Source organism: Bos indicus, chromosome 27 (genome assembly GCF_029378745.1).
Source record: "Bos indicus isolate NIAB-ARS_2022 breed Sahiwal x Tharparkar chromosome 27, NIAB-ARS_B.indTharparkar_mat_pri_1.0, whole genome shotgun sequence".
Classification (NCBI taxonomy): domain Eukaryota; kingdom Metazoa; phylum Chordata; class Mammalia; order Artiodactyla; family Bovidae; genus Bos; species Bos indicus.
Genome location: NC_091786.1, coordinates 18,433,709 through 18,456,549, shown reverse-complemented (window position 1 = coordinate 18,456,549; position 22,841 = coordinate 18,433,709). Strand labels below are relative to the sequence as shown.

The following is a 22,841-nucleotide window of genomic DNA, read 5'->3' as shown; positions in this document are numbered from 1 at the left end:
GACTATGTCCCATTTATTATTAATGTGGGAATTGAGCTACATATGTGCCAGAAGTGAAGAATATGAATGCAGTGATGTGTGAACTGGTTTTAACTGTTAGAAAACTTTGCATCAGAATTGAAATTTTCGTGGTTTCTTTTTTTGTTTTTTCATTATTGCTCTCTGGACTTGCTTTCCATTTATAATCGTTTATCGTTAAATGTTTTCCGAGATTTCTGATTTCTCTATATTTGAGGTGACCATATAAATTGTCATGCAAATTTTGGTACTTTTTGAGAGAAAGGGGATACTAGGAAAATAGACTTTAAAAGCTATAGTGTTCTGGGAGAATTAGGCTATAAAATTGTCCTGTGTAAAATCCTTGTTTGGGCATTGTAAATGTTCTTATTGGAGCCATATTAAACTGTAAAGTTTTCCAGCTTCATTTTATATACCACTTCGTATAGGACTTCATACAGAGTTGGACTCAGTAAACACTTGTTGCAAGACTTAAATTTTACTTTTTCTTACCTAGAGAATAAAATGCTATTGTTTTCCACTAGAATTAGGAATTTGTGCAGACTTAATATTGAATTTCTTCCTATAGTGGCCCATTAAGCAGAATATTTGTTTAAAATTATGCTATGATCTCCTCAAACTACTATATTCTTTTGAGAACAGCTTTATTTTCCCAAATTATTTGAAAGAGCTTCTCATGGAATTCTTACAGATAGAGGAGATGAACTGTCCATGCCGTGAAAACAGGATTTCAAACTTTGAGCAGATTCTTATTTATTTGAATAAATGTTCTCTGGTATGTGGAGTCTATCAGTTTATCACAAGTCAGGGATCAGGTTACGCTTCTGTCTTTCCTTACAGCTTTCATGGGCTGTATGGCAGCTGCTGTGGGCTGACTTGGGTCCCTCCCAAAATTCACATGTTAAAGCCATAACTCTCGATAGCTCAAATGTGGCTATATTTGGAGATGAGGTATTTAAAGAAGTAATAAAATGAAAGAGTGAGCTTTAGCATGGTCCTAAGGTCCGTCTAGTTAAGGCTATGGTTTCTCCAGTGGTCATGTATGGATGTGAGAGTTGGACTGTGAAGAAAGCTGAGCACCGAAGAATTGATGCTTTTGAACTGTGGTGTTGGAGAAGACTTTGAGAGTCCCTTGAACTGCAAGGAGGTCCAACCAGACCATCTTAAAGCATATCAGTCCTGGGTTTCATTGGAAGGACTGATGCTAAAGATGAAACTCCAATACTTTGGCCACCTCATGCGAAGAGTTGATTCATTGGAAAAGACCCTGATGCTGGGAGGGATTGGGGGCAGGAAGAGAAGGGGATGACAGAGGATGAGATGGCTAGATGGCATCACCGACCTGATGGACATGAGTTTGAGTGAACTGTGGGAGTTGGTGATGGACAGGGAGGCCTGGAATGCTGTGATTCATGGGGTCACAAAGAGTCAGACACAACTGAGCAACTGAACTGAACTGAACTGAATCTAATCTGACTGGTATTCTTGTAGGTAGAAGAAATTTAGCAAGGGAGCATGTGTACAGATGAGAGACCATGTGCAGACAGGAAGAAGAAGATGGCCATGCACAAGCCAAAGTGAGGGGTCAAGAAACTTAATATAGCATCTAGATCTCCATTGCTATTGCCTGGCTACACTGCTTAGACTAACTACAGGTCTAGCTAGACCAAACTGCTCCATGAATTCCCTCTGACCCAGTCTGGAAAGACCATTAAGTCACTGCTATAGAAACTGCCTGGATATATGGCCCCCAAACCTTCTTTCTTTCTCCACACCCAGACCAGTGGACCCAGACGAGTCTTGCTTGATGCATGGCCCTGTTTTTTTTAATCAATCACAGTATGGAAGAGTAGCTTTCTATTGTAACATGTTCCATAGGAGAGGTTTAAAATAGAGAAAAGGTGACTTATTTGATTCTGTCTTTATCATCATATGCGTGGAAGAAGGAATCCCTTCAATAACTGTGTTTGAGAGCTAATTAGCCTGATTAGAAAGTGCTACTCTCCATGTGCTAGCATGTAATTTCCCAGCACGGTTCAGTAGCAGGATGTTAAAGAACCCAGCTAAAAGGATCATCCTGTTCTATATCTCAGGGTCTTCATTGTTCTGCTGTGCTATCACATAATGAGAATGACTGGCCTAATTCAATGAGAGGACTGTACTATTTCCTCTTGGCTTTTGTGAGATAGAAATTATCTCCTAATCTGGAAATGCCAACTGTGATGATCTGAGCTATCATCTCCATGTAATAGGACTCATGAGAGCAAGCAACCACATTTGCCTCTTTCTCTGAAATCCCTCTGTGACACACATTAGGATGTTCTCCATAAAGAACACACCTCAAAACCCATGTGTCTGTTCACCTTGTGGTGGTAAACAGTATGCATTGAGTCAACCACCATCCGAATCTCTCTATTCTGTTGTTCAAATCTTACCATGTTATTTTGTCCAGGATAAGTGCAGAACTATAGTAGTATAAATTTTCCATTTTCAATGTGTTCCATAACCACTATTGAATGTTTTTTATTAAAGGCCCAATGTACAGGATATTGTTACTTTTTAGTCATATTGGCTTATTTTTGTGGTACAATGGTCTTGTCCACTATTACTCAAAACTGAATGCCGAACTCAGAGATCTTACAATCTACTATGGGGATAATTCCCCTTGTGGCTCAGCTGGTAAAGAATCTGCCTGCAATGTGGGAGACCTGGGTTTGATCCCTGGGTTGGGAAGATCCCCTGGAGAAGGGAAAGGCTACCCACTCCAGTATTCTGGCCTGGAGAATTCCATGGACCATATAGTACAGGGGATCATAAAGAGTTGGATATGACTGAGTGACTTTCACACAATCACAGGGATAATTCACATATACAGTTAACAGTAACTTAAGACTTTAGACTTCTGAGGGTATGCTCTAAACAGTGGATTTTCACTGCTGCATTTTGATATTCAGAAACTGAATTAAACCTGGGCTTTGTAACAAACTAGAGGGCTGGGAAAGGGTAGGAGGTGGGTGTGAGGTTCAAGAGGGAGGGGACATTTGTATACCTATGGCTAATTCATGATGATGTATAGCAGAAACCAAAAAAATATTGTAAAGATATTATCCCTCAATTAAAAATAAGTGAATTTTAAAAATATGTGAAATTATAAAATGACTTCAGAACTACATACACACTTACACACTTAACTGAGACTGAATAAAAGGAGATTCTAAAAAACTTGATTAACAAGAAAATGTCATTTTCCATTTTTCATTTCCTTCCAGTACATTTACTACAAAAGTGTTAGACTCAGGGATAGATATACATTTATGTAATGGAGGAACTAGTAAATTTTCTCCCATTCAGATAGCATGCTGGAAAACTCTTAGGGGTGAGTAGTGTAAAGCTAATTATCCTTGACATAAAAATAGTTAAGAAAAATAAAAAAGCGTGATGGTTGAGGATTGACAGAAAGAGGAAAGGGTTTTGATTTCTTAGGATGGCAGTCTTCTACTTTCAGATGTTGATAGTAAGTCAGCATTTTAAAATCCCTCGTATTAAATCAAAACTTGAAAAAAATCTCTTCTGAGTAATCTGTCCTTGTGGTAGTGCTGGTATATTAGGACATGGTACAGAAAGAGGGCAGAGCAGTCATTAGAAATGGGTCAGAGTAGAATCAATAATTCAGCGAACAGAAAACTCTAATAGAAGAAAATAATTATCAGGAAAAAAAATGTATACCAAGCCCCCAACCTAGAGTTAGTGGAAGAAAAGATACATTTCCCACTAATTACAGAATAAGACTCTCTCTCAAGATATCCTACCTGGTTGGGAAAGTAAAGGACAACCAAAATGCCCTAAGGGAAACACAACAGGAAAATAAACATCTGGATTATAGTATTAAATGACCTCAAAATGATTCATAGAGCTCACAGTATTTTCTGGTAAGGAGAGAACAGTCTTCCATGAGCCCTTAATCGAATGTGTGTTCAGTGATTACCTCTGGCTGCTGCTGCCTGGGACATTCCCTGGAAATCTTCCTTTTCAGGAGCATTATTTTCTGCCCTATTTTTCAGGCCTCATTTTACCACTTACAAAACTCAATTCTCCTCTGATTTTGTTGCAAATCATTATAATTTAACTAGTCTCAAATCTATGCAAAATCTGTCCCTCTTCATAGACAAAGAAATAGCAAATTATTTTATCCCTAACCAACAAGTCTAAATATCAAAATTCTAAAATATAATACAATTGAAATGTTCATGTGTGAAACAGCAAAAGTGAACAACATATATGAACAACAAATGTGTTCATAATTTGTTGCATATACTACAAAGTTCTCCATTCTAGATATTTCCCTAGTCTGCCCAATTACATAAATCATCATTGCTGCAAAGGACTGAAATCACTAATTGCAACATTTATCAAAGTATGATATATATATGGCCAAATATTAGCAAAATAAATATATAAAATTAAAACATCAGTGATTCTATGGGTTCTTTAGAAAAAGAACATTCTGTAACTTTGTAGTAGCATCAGTTATTCTCTTACCATCTACATAGGCCCTTTTAAATATTTTCCATATGGTTAGAACCCATTAGGAAAATTCAGTCTCAGTTAAGTGTGTATATAGTTCTGAAATCATTTTATAATTTCACATATTTTAAAAATTCACTTATTTTTAATTGAGGGATAATGGCTTTACAATATTTGTTTGGTTTCTGCCATACATCATCATGAATTAGCCATAGGTATACAAATGTCCCCTCCCTCTTGAACCTCACTCCCACCTCCCACCCTTTCCCAGCCCTCTAGTTTGTTACAAAGCCCAGGTTTAAATTCCCTGAGTCATACAGCAAATTCCCTTGGCCATCTAGTTCATGTATGGTAGTGTATATGCTTTCATGCTACTCTCCATTTGTCTCATCATCTCCTTCCTCCCCCGGTACCCCACCCCCTGCGTCCATAAGTCTGTTCTCTGTGTCTGAGTCTCTATTGCTACCCTGCAAATAGGTTCAACAGTACCATTGTTCTACATTCCATAGAAGTATGTGTTAATATACGATATTTATTTTTCATTTCTGACTTGCTTCACTCTGTATAATAGGCCCTAGGTTCATCTGCCTCGTTAGAACTGATTCAAATGTATTCCTTTTTATGACCGAGTAATATTCCATTATGTATATATACCCCATCTTCTTTATCCATCCATCCTTTGATGGACATCTAGGTTGCTTCCATGTCCTAGGTATTGTAAATACTGCTGCAGTGAGCATTGGGGTACCTGTGTCTTTTTCAGTTTGGGATTCCTCAGGGTATATGCCTGGAAGTGGTATTGTTGGGTCATTTGGTAGGTTTTTAAGGAGTCTCCACACTGTCTCCCATAGTGGCTGTATCAATTTACATTCCCACCAATAGTGCAAGAGGGTTCCCTTTTCTCCACACCCTCTCCAGCACTTTTTGGTTGTGGATTTTTGCTGATGGCCATTCTGACCAGTGTAAGGTGATATCTCATTGTAGTTTTGATTTGCATTTCTCTAATAATGAGCAATGTTGAGCATCTTTTCGTGTATTTATTAGCCAGCCATCTGTATGCTTTCTTGGAGAAATGCCTGTTTAGGTCTTTTGATCACTTTTTGATTGAGTTGTTTGTTTTTCTGATATTACGTTGTATGAATTGCTTATATATTTTGGAATTAATCCTTAGTCAGGTGTTTCCTTAGCTATTATATTCTCCCTTTCTGAGAGTTGTTGTTTCACCTTGTTTATAGTTTCCTATGCTGTGCAAAAGCTTAATTAGGTCCCACTTATTTTTGGTTTTACTTCTATTATTCTAGGAGAGGGGTCATAGAGGATCTTGCTGTGATTTATGTCATACAGTGTTCTGCCTGTTTTCCTCTAAGAGTTTTATAGTTTCTGATCTTATCATATAATATTTTGATAAAATGTATAAAATTAAATTTTCATTGCCAGTCATTATGTCATGTCTGTATTACCTCAGTATTCTGTACCACAAACTCTGAGGTAGATACTATCACATCTAAATTTTACATGTGAATGAACAGAAGCACAGATGGGCTGAGTAACCCCTGCCAAGTCATCATCTAGTGCATTGTGTGCTCATTCTTGACCCTGGAGTCTAACTCCTGGGTTAATACTTTATCCACCATTCTTGGTAGCCATACTCTTATGCATTATTATAGATCAAATTTCGGAAGCAGTGCCGTGTATCAGTTCAATTCAGCAAACATTGAATGAGTGCCTGGCCTGTTCTTTGGACTGGTGATACAAAGATGAGTATTAATGAGTAAAAGTCAGGCACTCTCTGAAACTTTACTTCCAACCAGCAGTTAATATGAGAACAATCAACTGTTTTCCCACTACAAGGTTAACTCGGAAGTCTGTATGGCTGTCCTCTAAGATGGCACATGACTAACCTAGAGACACAATCGTGCAAGAATGTATCTGCTTTTCTACATCATAATTCATTTCATTGTAAATAAATCATGGCTCTTAAAGTGGATAGGTTTTAGCCCCACTCCTGATATCCACTCCTTTACTAAAGTCATTCCTGGAAAGGTGGAGTGACTGATCTGATTGAATTTGGAAAAATGATGTATGCTCTGTTCAGCCCTTCCATCTGCCAAGGGACCAGTTGTTATTGGGGGCTGGGTTCCTCTGCTTCCTCAGAAACTGTGCTCCTGGGGAAAGGAGGGCTGCAGGGACTGGATGGGGAAGCGTGTCTTGTTCTGGGATTCAATATTAATAGCTCAATTCAGTCAACAGGCTTCAACTATGTCCTCCTACGTGATTTCTTTCAGTAGGGGGAGTGGAAAAAGGAGTATTTTTGTTGGCAAACTCACAAGCATTTATTAGACATAATTCTATTCTCCAACAAGAAGCAGACAACTGATGAGTGAGTATATAGGCATTATTACCTAAGAAAACACTTAAAATTTGCTGAAAGTTGTCATCTTTCATATGTATATAAATATTCACACACACACATATATATATGTATATATATAGTTCAGTCGTGATCCCATGGACTGTAGCCACACCAGCTTCCTCTGTCCATGGAATTCTCCAGGCAAGAATACTGGAGTGGGTAGCCATTCCCTTCTCCAGGGGATCTTCCTAACTCAGGGATTGAACCCGGGTCTCCTCCATTGCAGGCATATTCTTCTTACTGTTGGGGCCACCAGGGAAGCCCATATATATATTCACTTACAGGTATATATACACACTTACATGCACATACGTGTATATAAAAACACACAACATATGTATAAAGGTCATATATGCACACATATGTGTACATATCGATAAGTAGATACATAGTCCTAAAGAATAGTAGCCAAACTCTTAGTTGCTTCTTTCTTTCCAATAATTGCAAAGTCTTAAAATGTGCACTTCCTTGCCCGGAATTACCTCTAACCACATTAATAACTAAGATTACTTGGAAATTGAGATCTTAAATCATAGGAACATCAGTTATAGGAAATAGAAATTTCTTAGATACTAATCAAAGTATCCATCTTTGTCCCGTATATTTGACATTTTAACTTTCATGAAAATCTAGCTTTCCCCAAGAGATAGCCCTGTCTCTATAGCCTGTCAACTTCCAGCCTTAGTGCATTCATTGAAATTTTAGTGTCAATACTGTAGCTATGTAATAAAGTTTATAACTCATAGCATTTTAGTACAGTCATAGAGAACAAAGAGTGATATCATAATTGCACAAAGGGATCATTAAGTCACTGGCTAGAGTGAAAATGCTTCTGAATGAGCCCAGAAGAAACTCTGTGAGACAGGTGAAGGATTCCATGCTAAAAGGCCAAGGGATGTGACACTTTGTCCTTCTTGCCTGAGGCTTGTGCAAGTCAGCTTTTAGGAGGCACTTATGAAATTGACATTTCTGCACATGGTATCCATGTGGCTACGTTGCAAATATGCTGAATTCTGGCCCCTTTTGCAATGTTGAAAAAGTAAAGTCATTTCATTACTGATTTACATGGGAGTTATTATCTGCAACATCTGTACACCCAACACAAGTTGATTTAATTTGCTCAAATTTGCTGGTAATCATGCACATTGACATGGAAAGGACATTCTTTCCCTCCTTACTGTCTTGAAAAAAAAAAAAAGAACAACCACCCATTTCCTCCACTTGAATTTAATGCACATTCACCAATGGCAGCCTTGGAGAGTAGCTTGTTGAAGAGTTAGAAGGATTAAGGCAGCTTTACTTGGCATCATTCTGGGAAAATAGAATCCTAGCATTTTTGCCTTTAGAGTTTCCTTACTGGACAGTGAAATGCAAAACTCAAGGAAGGTAAACTGTCAGTTTGCAGTGTTGCTATATGAAAGTGGAGGATGTGTAATCACTGAAGAGATGAACTGTGTCATCTTTTTTTTTTTTTTTTTTCCCCTCCGTTAAATTCAGGATTGTTCCCTCTGGTATAATCTTCTTTTTTGCCCTCTGTCCAGTTCAGACTTAAATGATACCAGATGTTGGCTGTCCAGCAATATTTTGCTCATTTCTCAGTTGGAAAATTGGCTCTCTTTTTTTTTTGCTCATTTCTTTCAAATCAAAAGATAAAAAAATTTACAAATTATTGTTGCCTGCAGCAAACCATGAGTTAATGTCTATCGTATTCTGCACCAATTATTAAACATTTATTAGGTGGCCACTCTGAACAGAACACTACCCCAGACTCAATTTGACCCCAACCTACTAGTATGAAGGTCTCAAGGATTTCCAGAATTAGCAACTTTATATGAACAATAATCATAGGGACTTCCACGGCAGTCCAGTGGTTAAAACTACACACTTCTACTGTAGGGGGCCTGAGTTTGATCCCTGGTAAGGGAACTAAGATCCTACATGCTGTGCAGTTCAGCCAAAACAAAACAAATAAAACAAACAGAAAGCTCAAAACAAAAACCAATAATCATTTGTATAAAGTGAGCATAGGGCTACGCCTACCAACGCAGGAGACATAAGAGATGCTGGCTTGATTCCTGGGTCAGGAAGGTCCCCTGGAAGAGGGCATGGCAACCTACTCCAGTATTCTTGCCTAGAGAATCCCATGGACAGAGGAGTCTGGCAGGCTACAGTCCATGGGGTCGCAAAGAGTTGGACATGACTGAAGCAACTTAGCAGATGGCTGTATCAGTCTGCTTGGGCTGCCATAACAAAGAACCATAGACCAAGTGACTTAAACAATAGAAACACATATCCCCACAGCCCTTGAGGCTGGGAGTCTGAAATCAAAGTGTTGGCAGGTTAAGTTTCTCCTAATACCTCTCTCCATAGCTCTCAGATGACTGCTTTTTACTGTGGCCTCACGTGATGATTTTTCTGTGCACACACATCCCTATTGTGTTTAAATTTTCTCCTCTTATAAGGACACCAGTCAGATTGTATTAAGGTTCATGTAAATGGCCTCATTTTAACTCAGTCACCTCTGTGAAGGCTCTGTCTCTAAATACAGTCACATTCATTGGTACTGAGTTTTAGGGCTTCAGCCTGGGACTTTGAAGGGAGTGGACACACTGTAGCCTGTAAAGATGGCCATGAATCTGGATAGGAAATGAGGCATTGGATTGCCTGCCAGCGGGGACTGCTGACAAGTACAGAGAGACAGAATCTTCTGCCTGCCCAGCCTGTGTCTTGTAAGCCCCATGACCTGGAAGCAATGCTGAGACTGCACTCAGGGTGAGATCTTAAACTGAATGAAGAAATACGGAAATGACTAAGATTGCTTTGAGTTTAAAAAGGCTGGTTTCTTACCATCTGAAAAGCATAGCCATTAAGTGCAGATACAGGAAAAAAAATTTTAAGTAGCTTTTCTCTGGCCGGTATCTGCGACTTGGGATTGCACACACAGCATCCATGCTGTCTACACTGTGTGACTGCACCATGAGTCTGGGCTGCAGAGAGCTGAAAGAAGTTCAGGTGCACTGAAGAGAAGCAGGTTATTGAAAAGTTTCAGGGGATTCACAGACTTAAGTGGAAGGCTATCCAGAGCAGAAAGAGGAACGTCAAGAACCAGGAATATCCAGAGACAAGAAGCAGGAAGCAGAAGGAAACAGCTGAACAGGACTAGAACGTCTGCTAAGAATACCGCCGCCGCCGCCTGCCGCTGCTGGGATAAATGACTTCCGGGCATTCTGCTAGTCCTTGCATCACTGGCTCCAGTAAGAAGTATATGCTTGTTTCCTGTGAGGTACTGGGACAAGGAAGAGAAAGGTCTGGCTCCTCGGCTTTGTACTGGAAGACAGTCTCTTGGAATTTTCCTCAATTCTAGGCTGTACACACCAGGCAAGTTAATTGTTCAGTAGGAAATAGGGATGACAAAGAGCAGAAGTGGGGAAACCAAAATCTGACATCCCCCACCTTCCTAGTACAGAAAAAGCAGCCAGTGTAACAGCCATTGTTGTTTCTCTAGTAATTATTATTTTCAATATTTGCATGTTTTCAATTCTAAAATTTCCCTAAGAAAAAGCTACACAGCCAGCTATTGGTAGACTGTGCTTAGTCGTTCAGTCATGTCTGACTCTTATGACCCTATGGACTGTAGTCCACCAGGTTCCTCTGTCTGTGAGATTCTCCAGGCAAGAATACTGAAGTGGGTTGCCATTTCCTCCTTCAGGGGATCTTCTCAATCAAGGGGTCGAACCAGCACCTCCTGTATTACTGCATTGCAGGTGGATGCTTTACTCACTGGGCCGCTGGGGAAGCCCCAATAATTATTATTGCATACGATCAACTCCAAAAGTTCCCAAAGGGAAAGAGAAGTTCAGTGTTGCCTAGAATAGTTAGATAGAATTTAATAGAGGGTGTTCCAGGGGAGCAGATCTTGAATGCATAGGATTTGGATAATTAGAATATTAAATTGGGCATCTTACATATTCCAGGGAGGAGTAGTATGATCCCAGGCAGGTAGAGGGTGGAAGCTTGATGGATGTTGAGTGTGAAGATGGTTGCCTGAACTGAATGGGGGCTGCTTCTGAAAAGTTCTGACAGACCAGGTTGAACACTTCCAGAAGGAGCTCCTAGGGAGGCTCCTGTGTTTCCACAAGGAGGGGTTTGATTCACTGGTTCAAAGGAAGCCACTGTAGATTCTCGAGCAGCCATTCCCAGTGGTACAACATCTACCTTGCTTGAGGTTTAAGGACAGAACAGCAGAAGTTGTTCAGGATCTGGGAACCACCATTATCATCAGTTTTCCTTTAAGCTACTGTTAAGCTGTTCCCTGATACCTAGTATTTCTTTATCTTCGGAAATTTTGTTAGCAACTTCGTTCTTTGTATTTTTTCTTTCAGTTTCAACAATAACAGCAACAACAAAAACTATCCTATCTGCTACTTATTTCTGTTTATAAAACAATTTGAAAACTTTTTGTTTCATCACAACAAAGAAAATAAGCTTTTTGAATTTTTTTCCTGATGCAAACTGGTTTTTATTTAGAGCCAGGAAATATTTTTGTTCCTAAAAAGAAACAAGAAAAGCATGAACAAGGTAGCTGGGACAATATTTGGTATTCTAAGGTTTGCATGAAGTATTGATTTGTGAAATCCATGTTCAATGTAGGTGTCTCTAAGTGCAAATTTTGTATTTTATCTTTACAATATAGGCATTTACTTCCCCGCATGCCTTCCTTAATGGAATACTTTTCAGAGTTTATTTTCTCTTAAGTCTTTGATCCATTTGACTGAATTTGTTCTATGTGAAGGTCAACATAGATCTATGATTTTTTTAAAAGAGATTTGGATTGAAAACAATGACAAATAACTCTTCAGTTACTACCATAACTCCTGCCCTCTGCTTCCCATGTTGCCCACCTTTGGTCCTACATGATTCCTTAGTAGCATGTTGAACTGAGATGCTGGGCAGGCAGTGAAGGGCACCATGGGAACTACTAGGGCAGAGGGCCATGGAGAGTGTTGTGAATGAGATATGCCTCCAGTGAAGAAAACTGCTGTATGCCTGCCCCTTTGTGATGCCCCCTGGTTGCTTCTGCCACCAGGAGGTGGGGTCTGTTTCTCCAATTCCTTACATTTTTAAAGTTGATGTAATTATTTATTTTCCTCTAAATACTTGCAAACCATGGCCTTTTTCATTATATTAGGAGCTCCAGTCCCCCCCAAAGTAATACATTAGCACATAATTTTAATATAATAATGATGCTAAAATATTTTTAAAGAGTTACAGCTTAAAAAGATTCAGCTCTATGCTGATTTATAGCTCTCTTGTGCAGTATGTAATTACTGGATATCTTTACTCAAGTGGAGAAAATATATTTAAGATACTGAATTAAGCATTTTTCCTCAAAATTAATGCCTTTGCTTATATTTGCACATTCTTAATTTTTTATATTTCTTTCGCTTCTCATTCTATCAATAAAACCATCACACAACCGTCTTCTTGTCCCTCATCAAAACAAACAGAAACGAATTAATCAGTCAAAATGATCAAGAGACAAATACAGCTTTTCAAAAAAAATTTTTTGTCATCCAATACATTAGTAAACATCTTCAATAGTGTACCAGATTTCTTAAAAACTTCAAAAGTAGTTTATATAACCAGTGCAAAAAAAAAAAAAAGTTTCCTAATTACTGCTTCATCTTTGTATTTTTATTTCTTTGAATCTAGTTGCTTCACAGCGTTGTGTTAGTTTCTGCTGTACAACAAAGTGAATCAGCTGTATACAGTCACATATGAGTCCAAGTTGGCTTCAGTCCTGTCCGACTCTTTGTGACCCTATGGACGATAGCCTGCCAGGCTCCTCTGTCCATGGGATTCTCCAGGCAAGAATACAGGAGTGAGTAGCCATTCCCTTCTCCAGGGCATCTTCCTAACTCAGGGATTGAACCTGCGTCTCTTGTATCTCCTGCATTGGCAGGTGGGTTCTTTGCCACTAGCGCCACCTAGAAAACGTATGTCCCCTCTTTTTTGGATTTCCTTCTCACCCGGATCACCACAGAACACTGAGTAGAGTTCCCCGAGCTATTCAGTAAGTTCTCATTAGTTCCCTATTTATAATAGTAGTGGACATTTGTCCATCACATTCTCCCAGTTCATCCTGCCACTCCCCTACCCCCTTGGTGTCCAGGCATTTGTTCTCATTGTCTGTGTCTCTATTTCTGCTTTGCAAATAAGGTCATCTATACCACTTTTCTAGATTCTACATCTATGCTTTAATATGGTATTTGTTTTTTTTTCTTTTAAAAATACAAAAATGTCTTGTATTTTTTTAATTTTATTTTATTTTTTAACTTCACAATATTGTATTGGTTTTGCCGTATATCAACATGAATCTGCCACAGGTATACACGTATTCCCCATCCTGAACCCTCCTCCCTCCTCCCTCCCCATACCATCCATCTGGGTCGTCCCAGTGCACCAGCCCCAAGCATCCAGTATCGTGCATTGAACCTGGACTGGCGACTCATTTCATATATGATAATATACATGTTTCAATGCCATTCTCCAAAATCATCCCACCCTTAAAGAAAACCTGTAACTTATTAAAATAAGAAACAAAGTTTTAGGAAACAAAGTTTTATGCCACTATATTCTCAGCATTCTTGTAGTAATACTTAATTTTCTATTCTCTATGATACATGTAATTACTAAGGGACACACTCCACTTAAAAAGTTGAAGATATCATTTTCTGTCCCTCTAGGGGAATTTTCAGCCAACATGTTTGAGTGGCACTTGTGAGGACGGGCCCTTAGAAACCTAGGCATTATCTTCAGATACTTGGAATGAGCTCCAAGACCTCCCTTTCTGCCTCAAACTCAACAATGACTTGCCAATAAGACATTTTTTGTCATGATCCCATCCCCAGGTGTCCTAACTACTTATCAAAGGGATAGATCATTTTCTGCTCAGCAATTCAAAATTTCCTCTGATGCAGCTGGCAGGCTGGAATCAGTGTTCCTCAGCACGAAACCAGCATCACAGTCACAGTAGCTGTCAGATCAGATCAGATCAGATCAGTCGCTCAGTCGTGTCCGACTCTTTGCAACCCCATGAATCGCAGCATGCCAGGCCTCCCTGTCCCTCACCAACTCCCGAAGTTCACTCAGACTCACGTCCATCGAGTCAGTGATGCCATCCAGCCATCTCATCCTCTGTCGTCCCCTTCTCCTCCTGCCCCCAATCCCTCCCAGCATCAGAGTCTTTTCCAGTGAGTCAACTCTTCGCATGAGGTGGCCAAAGTATTGGAGTTTCAGCTTTAGCATCATTCCTTCCAAAGAAATCCCAGGGCTGATCTCCTTCAGAATGGACTGGTTGGATCTCCTTGCAGTCCAAGGGACTGTCAAGAGTCTTTTCCAACACCACAGTTCAAAAGCATCAATTCTTCAGCACTCAGCCTTCTTCACAGTCCAACTCTCACATCCATACATGACCACAGGAAAAACCATAGCCTTGACTAGACAGTCCAGGTCAAAGCTGTCTCGCTGGTAGTCATTGATCTCATCACCATGAAGTTAGGGATAAAAGTTACAGTGATGGCAGATTTTAATTCTTTGTGTCAACAAAGAGTAAAAGGACAGCCAAGACACCTTCAATAACTGTCTGTATTTTAAAATCTTGTAGACGAAACTACACTTGATAAGTGTCCCAACATTCCTGATATGTTATACAGGTACTTTGGTCCTTGTGTGTATCTTTGATTAGACATTAGACTCTTGATTGATTATGGCTTTTGAAAATTGTCATGTATATTTAGGTATGTCTACATTGGACATGTAGTTGTTAGAACGTGTTATAACCTTTGCACTGAGAAATGGATATAATACCCAACATGGAAGCTGGAAATGGGACACACCATATTTTACTTTCCTTTGGTCTTTTTGTGAACAGGAATATCATACTAACATCTATTTACCTAGAGAGAAATAGGTATATAAAACTATCTTCTTTTAGTTTATTTTTAATTGTAGGATAACTGCTTTACTAAAAATATCCTTAAGACAGATTACCTGGCATTCATTTATAGTTATCATATGTAGTGTATGGTAAGATTACTTTTTTAATATGACAGTGTATTTTAATGTACTAACTAGTCTATGAGCTAAATGGGGATAAACACTTTTTTAATATGTCATTATAGGTGGCTCAGTAGTAAAGAATCTGCCTGCAATGCAGGAGATGTGGGTTCGATCTCTGGGTCAAGAAGATTCCCTGGAGAAGGAATTGACTACCCACTCCAGTATTCTTGCCTGGGAAATCCCATGGACAGAGGAGCCTGGCAAGTTACAGTTCATGGGGTTGCAAAGGAGTCAGACATGACCTAGCAAATAAACACAATAGCAAAATACTTCCAATAGTAAAATTAACATGAGTAATAAGAGCAATATATAAATAGAACCTAGTCACTGAGTTATTTGTTTCAGGAACAATGCTAAATACTTCTTATATATCTCATTTAACCCTCAAAACCATTCTACAAAGCAGCTATTATCCATATTTTACAGATAATGAAACTTGAGGTTCAAGTAAGCAACTTTCTCAGAGTCACATTTTGCTAAAGGGAAGGTTCGATTGTTTTTATTAGAGGTAGCAGCAGCAGCGGTGGCGACAGTAAGCTGTTTACTCTCCCTTCCTTCCGTTAGACTGCGTGCATCTTGAGGTCCTCTGGCTCAGCTTTATCCCACGTGAAACTCTCATGCATCACTAACGTATGCTGAGGACTGAATATAGACCGTTAGTATGGTTCTGGCTCAAGCCCCACTCCTGGAGGATCACATGTGTGTAAATCAGGGGCTTCCACATGTGGAAAATCATTAAGTAGGGAAATATTATGAAGAGGTTTTGCTGTACACACTTTGTAATAATTTACAGTGTTTGCTCGAATGCATGTCCTACATGGTAGAGCAATTACACAGGTAATAAACCATGTATCTGAGAACAGAATACATAACATCTAACCTCTCCACACACACTTGATTTCTCCTGATTTATTAATAATTGTCTTATGTTTAAGTGATTTCTCTTACTATGTTTTGCTTCATATCACACTGTGGCAAGACCTTAGCCAAACAATTGCTATACTAAAATTATCTCCTACTTCTTAATCCTACATTTGCTGGCATATAAAATGTTTTGTTTTATAGTCGACAATATGGTTGAGCAATAGGGAAGAAAGATGAAAAGAGAAACGTACAAAAAAGAAGAACCATTGAGAAGCTTATTAACAAGTAAAAATGTACAGAAACTGGAACCAATTCATTCTCTTCTCCTGCAACCAGTTATAAGCACATCATGGCATTTTCTGAAGCAGAAAACATTTCTACAATGCTGTTTTCAGTGCTGTATCAAACACCCTGCCAATTTGAACACAAAGTTCTCCAAGTGACGGGTGATACTTATAACAGTATATTTTTAAAATGTTGTTCAAAATACAAATGACAAAGGGAGCAAAACCACTGGCATTCTCAGTTTATAAGCTAGCTTTTTTATCTTAGTACTTTAATTACGATACCATTTACCTAAGTGAATTTGAATAAGCTCTCATCTGGGGTTGACAATAAGTCTGTTATTTTGTGTTAGTGCTTAGAAGCTTTTTCACTAAGTGAAAGTAATGTGATGGAGGCTCTAAGTAACTGAGACCATGCCAACATATGACACTGAATAAATCCTAAGTGCTGATTCATTTTCATCACTAAATAATTTGATTTGTTACAGTTATCCCTATTTGATTACTGAAGCAGGTGAGATAGTCAGATACATTTTTAATAATGAATGATATTGCAAAAATGAAAGTGAATCTGTTTTTAAATAAGTGCCTGAAAAAATCAGATATGACCTTTAAATATTTGAGTCGTCTGACTTCCTATGACTCATTAAACTATCATTGTCAATGGAAAACTAGTATTTTTAAGAGCAATTTTTCTGACTCTCTTTAACTTAAATGTATTACTTCTAATTCTTGAAAGGACATCTGAGAAGTAAATCCTATTCTTCTTCTTTTATAGATGTGGAAGCAGATGGCCAGAATAGTTCAGCAAATTGACCCTAAAGTCAGTAAGTAAACGTTATAACTAAGATTTCAGCCCAAATCTGTCCGGGTCTAATGTCTGCTCTCTTTCCAACATACCATTCTGCTTATTGAATTACAGTAAATTGGAGAAACCAAGCCTGTTTCTATAAAATTTTATCTAATGTATGATTGTAGTCTTCAATAAGTTTTAAAACAATTAGTCACTATCCATTCAAAATCAGTCTGAAAAGAGTGCAAAACCAGCCAAGACTTTTTATCATTGCAACTGCCCACACAGATATACTAAGTCTACCAAAAAGTTGACTAATTTTTCAAAGCTTCACTGGTATTTTAGAATATCTTAAGACTTGTATATAGTTGAGCATTTTTTATCTCAGAGCTTACAATACCTAGTATTTGTTTCTGGTAACAAAGAAAGGACTGTTAGGTCAGCTGAAATCTCAAACTAGGTAATTTAAATCTTTCTTATACTGGGGTATGATACGTGATTAAAACTCTCCACCAAAACAAAATAAGTATTATAGGCTCCTATATTACAAGGGAGTTTCCTACTGGATTCTTCAGTGGAAATTCAAAATTAGGAAAAACTAAGGATAGACAAGAGAAGTATTATTTCATATATAATCATATCTCAAATATGTAGTTATAGACAATAATCTCTCTGTGTAATTCAAAAAAGGCATTCTATATGTAGTCAGTAAACATTTCAGGAGCATACTTTCAAAATAGTGCTCTTTAAATTTATCTCTGGTTTTAATACATACAAATGTTGTAGTTAAAAATAAGAGAATACTTGCCAAGAACGAACATTTCCTTAGTACTTAAATTTTCATGACACTCCACCCAGCCCTACAGGCATTTATTACATAGAATCAAGACTACCTTCTTCAAGCAATTAAAAAAAAAATCTAGCAAATGGAGTCTAGAAACATAATTTGCTGGGGAAATTTTTCAATGAAATGATCTTTAAGTCTCTTTCCAAGTCCCAGTGCTATATTTTCATGATTCTAATTGTAAAAACTGTTTTGTTGACTGGAAGATGGCAAGGAAACATTTGTTGTTTCTTCAAAAACAGTGAAAGTTGTAGTGTTCACGCACTAGGAATAATGGAATGGTGGGGAGGGATGAACCCTTAGCCAGAGGCTGGGGATCTTTGTTTCCTCCTCTGCAGCCACTGATGGAATGGTATAATCTTGATTGAATAATTTTTGAATTCTTTGATTCTCAGTCTTTCTCCATAATCTATGAAATCGAAGTTTAAAAACTGATGTAGGGGATTTTCTCAAAAACCAGAAACATTTAGTTGGTCCAGGTTTGTGTATATGTTGATGGTAACATCAACTGTTAACAAATAACTGGACCTAAGTCAGAGCATTCTGCCGCTGTCATGAAGCAGAAGCCTTCTGTCACAGGGATATGTGTTCACCTGAGATCCTATTCCCACTCTGACACTGACCATCCCAAATAAGGCCAGCACCCACTTAGGTGTAGAAGGAGGCTGTGGATACAATGTCTACAATAATTATTGCTTATTCTTTTTGATCCTTGAAAATCCTCACATTCCCTAACAAAAGAATTGGAGTTCACGTTTTAAAGAGACAGAAACAGGATGGTACCAAAAATATCTTGGACTAAAATTACACGAGAATGATTGAAAGCCTCCAGGGAAAAGTCATTTTTTTTTTTTTATCCTTTTAAACTCTTTTCTCTTGTTAAAGCTCTTAGTATGGAGGTAATAGTGCTTTCTAATCCAGACGAAGAAAGTCATAGCATTTTGGGGGGAATATTGTTAAGTTTTTATAAACCATCTAAGTTAATAATATGTATGTTTTATGTGTATGAATTTATGACTTAGTACTTGGTTAGCATAACTGGTTTAGAAAAAAACACTTTACAAAAATAAAAGTTTAAAAAATGTGGTTAGTGGTTAAGAACAGTAAAAGATATAGAAAACCAATCTCCCATACCTTTAAAAGTAAATGTGGTTTATTGGCTTACAAATAAAAAAGTCCAAGAATAGATGGACGTTAGTCAAAGTGTGAGGAGAACTGTCTCTATGTTTCTTGATTTACTTGCGTTTCCATCTCTTGTCGGTCATTTTCATCCTTAAAATGTTATCCTGTGTTCATACAATGTCCATCAGCTTTGTCTGCACATCCAGTGTGAGAAAATGGCCACTGTCTTCAATTGCTGAACAAATGCCCCACATTTGCTCTCACTGGCCCATCTCAAAGGTGCTCAGCTTTGGACTAATTTGTTTGAGCACAGTGGTGCCTGGTCTTGGTTTAGGATAGAGTTAGATAATGAAACACTGATGAAACAATCTTAATAGTAAAAAGTAGTGGGAAATCAGGAGCTACCCTTGGACCTGGTGAGGAAGTAAGTCCCACCCAAATTCCCTGGCTGCTGAGCAAAATGAATGGAGTGGTGGTAGGTGGAATGGAAGGTTGGTAAGATAACCACAGTACCCACTGGGGAATTCTGCCACTTCAGTAAACATTATCAAGAGTAGTCTGTTTCCCCACAGGAAACTTGGAGATCAAACAAGAACTCCATGCCTTCATAGAGTTGTACTGGTAGAAAGAAATTTAAAGACAACCCAATCTAGTCCTCATACTTGGAAGATGGGAAAACTGAGACTCAAAGAGGTTAGATAATTTGTCCTAGAAAATATAGCAGAACTTGGAGGTAGTCTCCACATCACTGCCCCCATCTAGTGCCCTTTCTATGACACATTTGTCATTTATTCATTCAAGATGTAGTGACCATTGCTGTCTCCTGTGTTGCCTATTGAAAAGTGTCTGGATATCTATCGCAGATTCATGTTCATACATAACAGACACCAACACTATAATTTAAAGTATTATTCTCCAACTAAAGATAAATAAATTAAAGAAAACCCACTTCAAAGGCCACCTTGTCCATTAGAATTTTTCAGTCTTAGAGTCAAAATTTTCTTTTTCATGTTATACATGGTCATGGCATGTTTTACTTCTCTCAATCACTTTCTACATCATATTACATTTTTGGCTTTATCTCTTTCACTGAAGTTTAAGTTCATTAAAAAGGATGTGCTGTTCATTTCTCTGTCTTTCAGGGTGCTGCCTACATACTAATGTTTGAATATGTGAATGAAAAAAGTAAATATTAATATTTTGCTCAGGAAGTGGTGATTTGAGAGTTTCTTAGGAGTAGACAGTTTGCACCCTTTACAATTAACCAGAATCATGTCTACCATCCCTTAGTTGTAGCTGGGACTGAACCAGTCTAGCTATTGGTAACCCAACATTTGGAGTCAGGTCAAATGTTGGAGTGAGTGAAGCCTGCCTTCTTCCCTTCTGCCCAGTTGTTTGGGGGCATCACTGTTCTCCTGAAGAAGCCAGTATGTCTCACAGATAACAGTACCACAAGTAGCTTTCCCCAGCCCTCAGTCAGTTCAGTCACTCAGTCATGCCCAACTCTTTGCAACCCCAAGGACTGCAGCACCAGGCTTCCCTGTCCATCACCAACTCCTGGAGCTTGCTCAAACTCATGTCCATTGAGTTGGTGATGCCATCCAACCATCTCATCCTCTGTCATCCCCTGCTCTTCCCACCTTCAATCTTTCCCAGCATCAGGGTCTTTTCAAATGAGTCAGTTCTTCGCATCAGGTGGCCAAAGTATTGGAGTTTCAGCTTCAGCATCAGTCCTTCCTATGAATATCCAGGTTGATTTCCTTCAGGGTTGACTGGCTTGATCTCCTTTCAGTCCAAGGGGCTCCCCCAGCCCTATCAACATATATAAGTTGTTCTGTTCTATTCCAGCAGACTCTTCTAGGAATCATTTGAAATACATTTATTCTAACTTTATGTTCCTAATACTCTCAGTGGTATTTGATTTTTATAGGCACTCTTGAGGTAGAAGTTCTATGGAATCTAAATTAAATTTTGAGTTTGAAATAGCATGATAAGGTAACAGTATGACCTTTAAACACAAGATGGTCTTCTTTGTCTTTCTTCTATTTAATTTGCATCCCTACTTGCCCATTCATAAAGCCAGCCCAGCCTTTACTATGTCCTGGTTCATTTCATAATATCCCTTGAAATTATGTGGAGAGGAGCAGGGGTTGAGGGATCATGGAAAGCTTCTCTACAATAAAATACACTTCATTGGACCCGCTGGGACTCCAGTCTTTTTTGACAAGTACAAAATTGATGATATATCTGTGATGGGAGAAGCTGAAATAACTCTAACATAAGTGTCACAGCCTCAAAGTCATACCAGAAGTATTGCAGACACTGTTATGTGAAAAGGAATCTATGTTTATTAAGAGGCCACGCATTAAAACTTTTAGGGTACTGAATCTGCCCAGAGAGAGATATATGGAGACATATTGAGATGGGTCCCTTCTTTCTGTCAATATTACATTATGATTAATTTGAACAAGATAGTAAATCTTGAATTGCAAATGAGACAGCTAAAACTTAGCTGTTTATCTTTGCTGTCACAGTACCACATATCAAAAAGAATACCCTTCAGATTAAATGAAAATGGTCTCTAAAAGCAATTTTACTGCACCATTGGAAATGGTGGGTGTGGAGTGAGTAAATTATTTCATGAATAGACAGTCTATAGAAAAAAAAAAAAACTTTAGTGAATTTTTAAACTCCCCACCCTTCCCTTCGGTTATATTTTTACTTTATTTTTCATATATTTTGCCAGAAAAATATGGATTGACTTCTTAATAGATGTCTAAACAGCAAAGGTTTGTATCATAACAATAAGGCCAGAAAATAAAGCCAGCATGTTAAAAGTAGTGTTTGTAGTGGCAAGCACAATATAAAAGCGTGGATTCAAGTTGCTTTTTATAATCCTGTTTTCAGTCCTTTGGACATTTATAACCTTGTTGGCTTGAGAATTCAACTTTTCCATACTTCATCTAAGTGATAAGGTGTTTCTTTTGGAAAGCTCTAGGAAAAATAATCCTTTCCGTTATTTTTGAATTATGAAGGCATAGTTGCACCAATAACTAAAATGCCTGATCACAACCATTTCAAATCTGGCATGTGGTTAAGCCTCCAAAGAAACAGTTGCATTTAACAGAAAGAATACGAAGAGGGGCACAAAATAGTCTAGCCTCTACTAAGTGGCTCACTGGCATTTGCTGAAGTTTGATTCCCAGTGAAAGGAGACTTTTTGTCATTGCTTGTTAGATGTGACTTATTTCTGAACAAAACATTTAAGGTCATATGATTTTTTTGGAATGCTAACTTGGGTTTTGAAGAGATGTGGAATCTTCGATTCATTTTCTACGTCATTCAGGTCCGCACTTCAGATGACAAGGGGGGCTTGAAACAGGATGGAATTCTGTCTTACTGCACTCAGAAACCTCATTCTGTTTTACTACCCACCCCCCACCCTGCACTTTGAATATGGGAAGAACACATTACACATTATCATTTTTCTGATGGAAATAAAGATAAGCCAACTCACATAATTTATATTCTTCCCATTCAAGCTTCATGTGGAGCAAATCTAACCAACACACTCTGATATATCAGCACCTCATTTATCTTTTACTGTCATGTTTTTTCCATAAAAGAAAATGTAAAGAAAACTAAAATCTATACCTTTAAGCACTGAAAGATCTTCCGGTTTTCTATTTAAGTAGTTTTTAAGCCTAAAATGCCTTACAAATTTGCTTCTTATTCTTGTCAAAAAAGAAGCAGCTATCTATAATCTACTATAATTTTATAATATCTCAAAATCATTTATTATAATACTTAATGCAATCTGCTAAAATATAGTGTTGTGGAATCATATGAGTATATAAA

The 22,841-nt window shown here is 38.1% G+C and overlaps 1 long non-coding RNA gene across 1 annotated transcript in view; it reads left to right on the top strand.

Moving 5' to 3' along the window:
* LOC139180234 (uncharacterized) overlaps positions 1-22,841 on the top strand; it is a 338,096-nt gene that overhangs the window by 196,029 nt on the left and 119,226 nt on the right. Inside the window, exon 2 of the long non-coding RNA XR_011564571.1 lies at positions 17,003-17,051. This is a non-coding gene — a long non-coding RNA (uncharacterized lncRNA). The remainder of the gene's footprint in view (positions 1-17,002; positions 17,052-22,841) is intronic.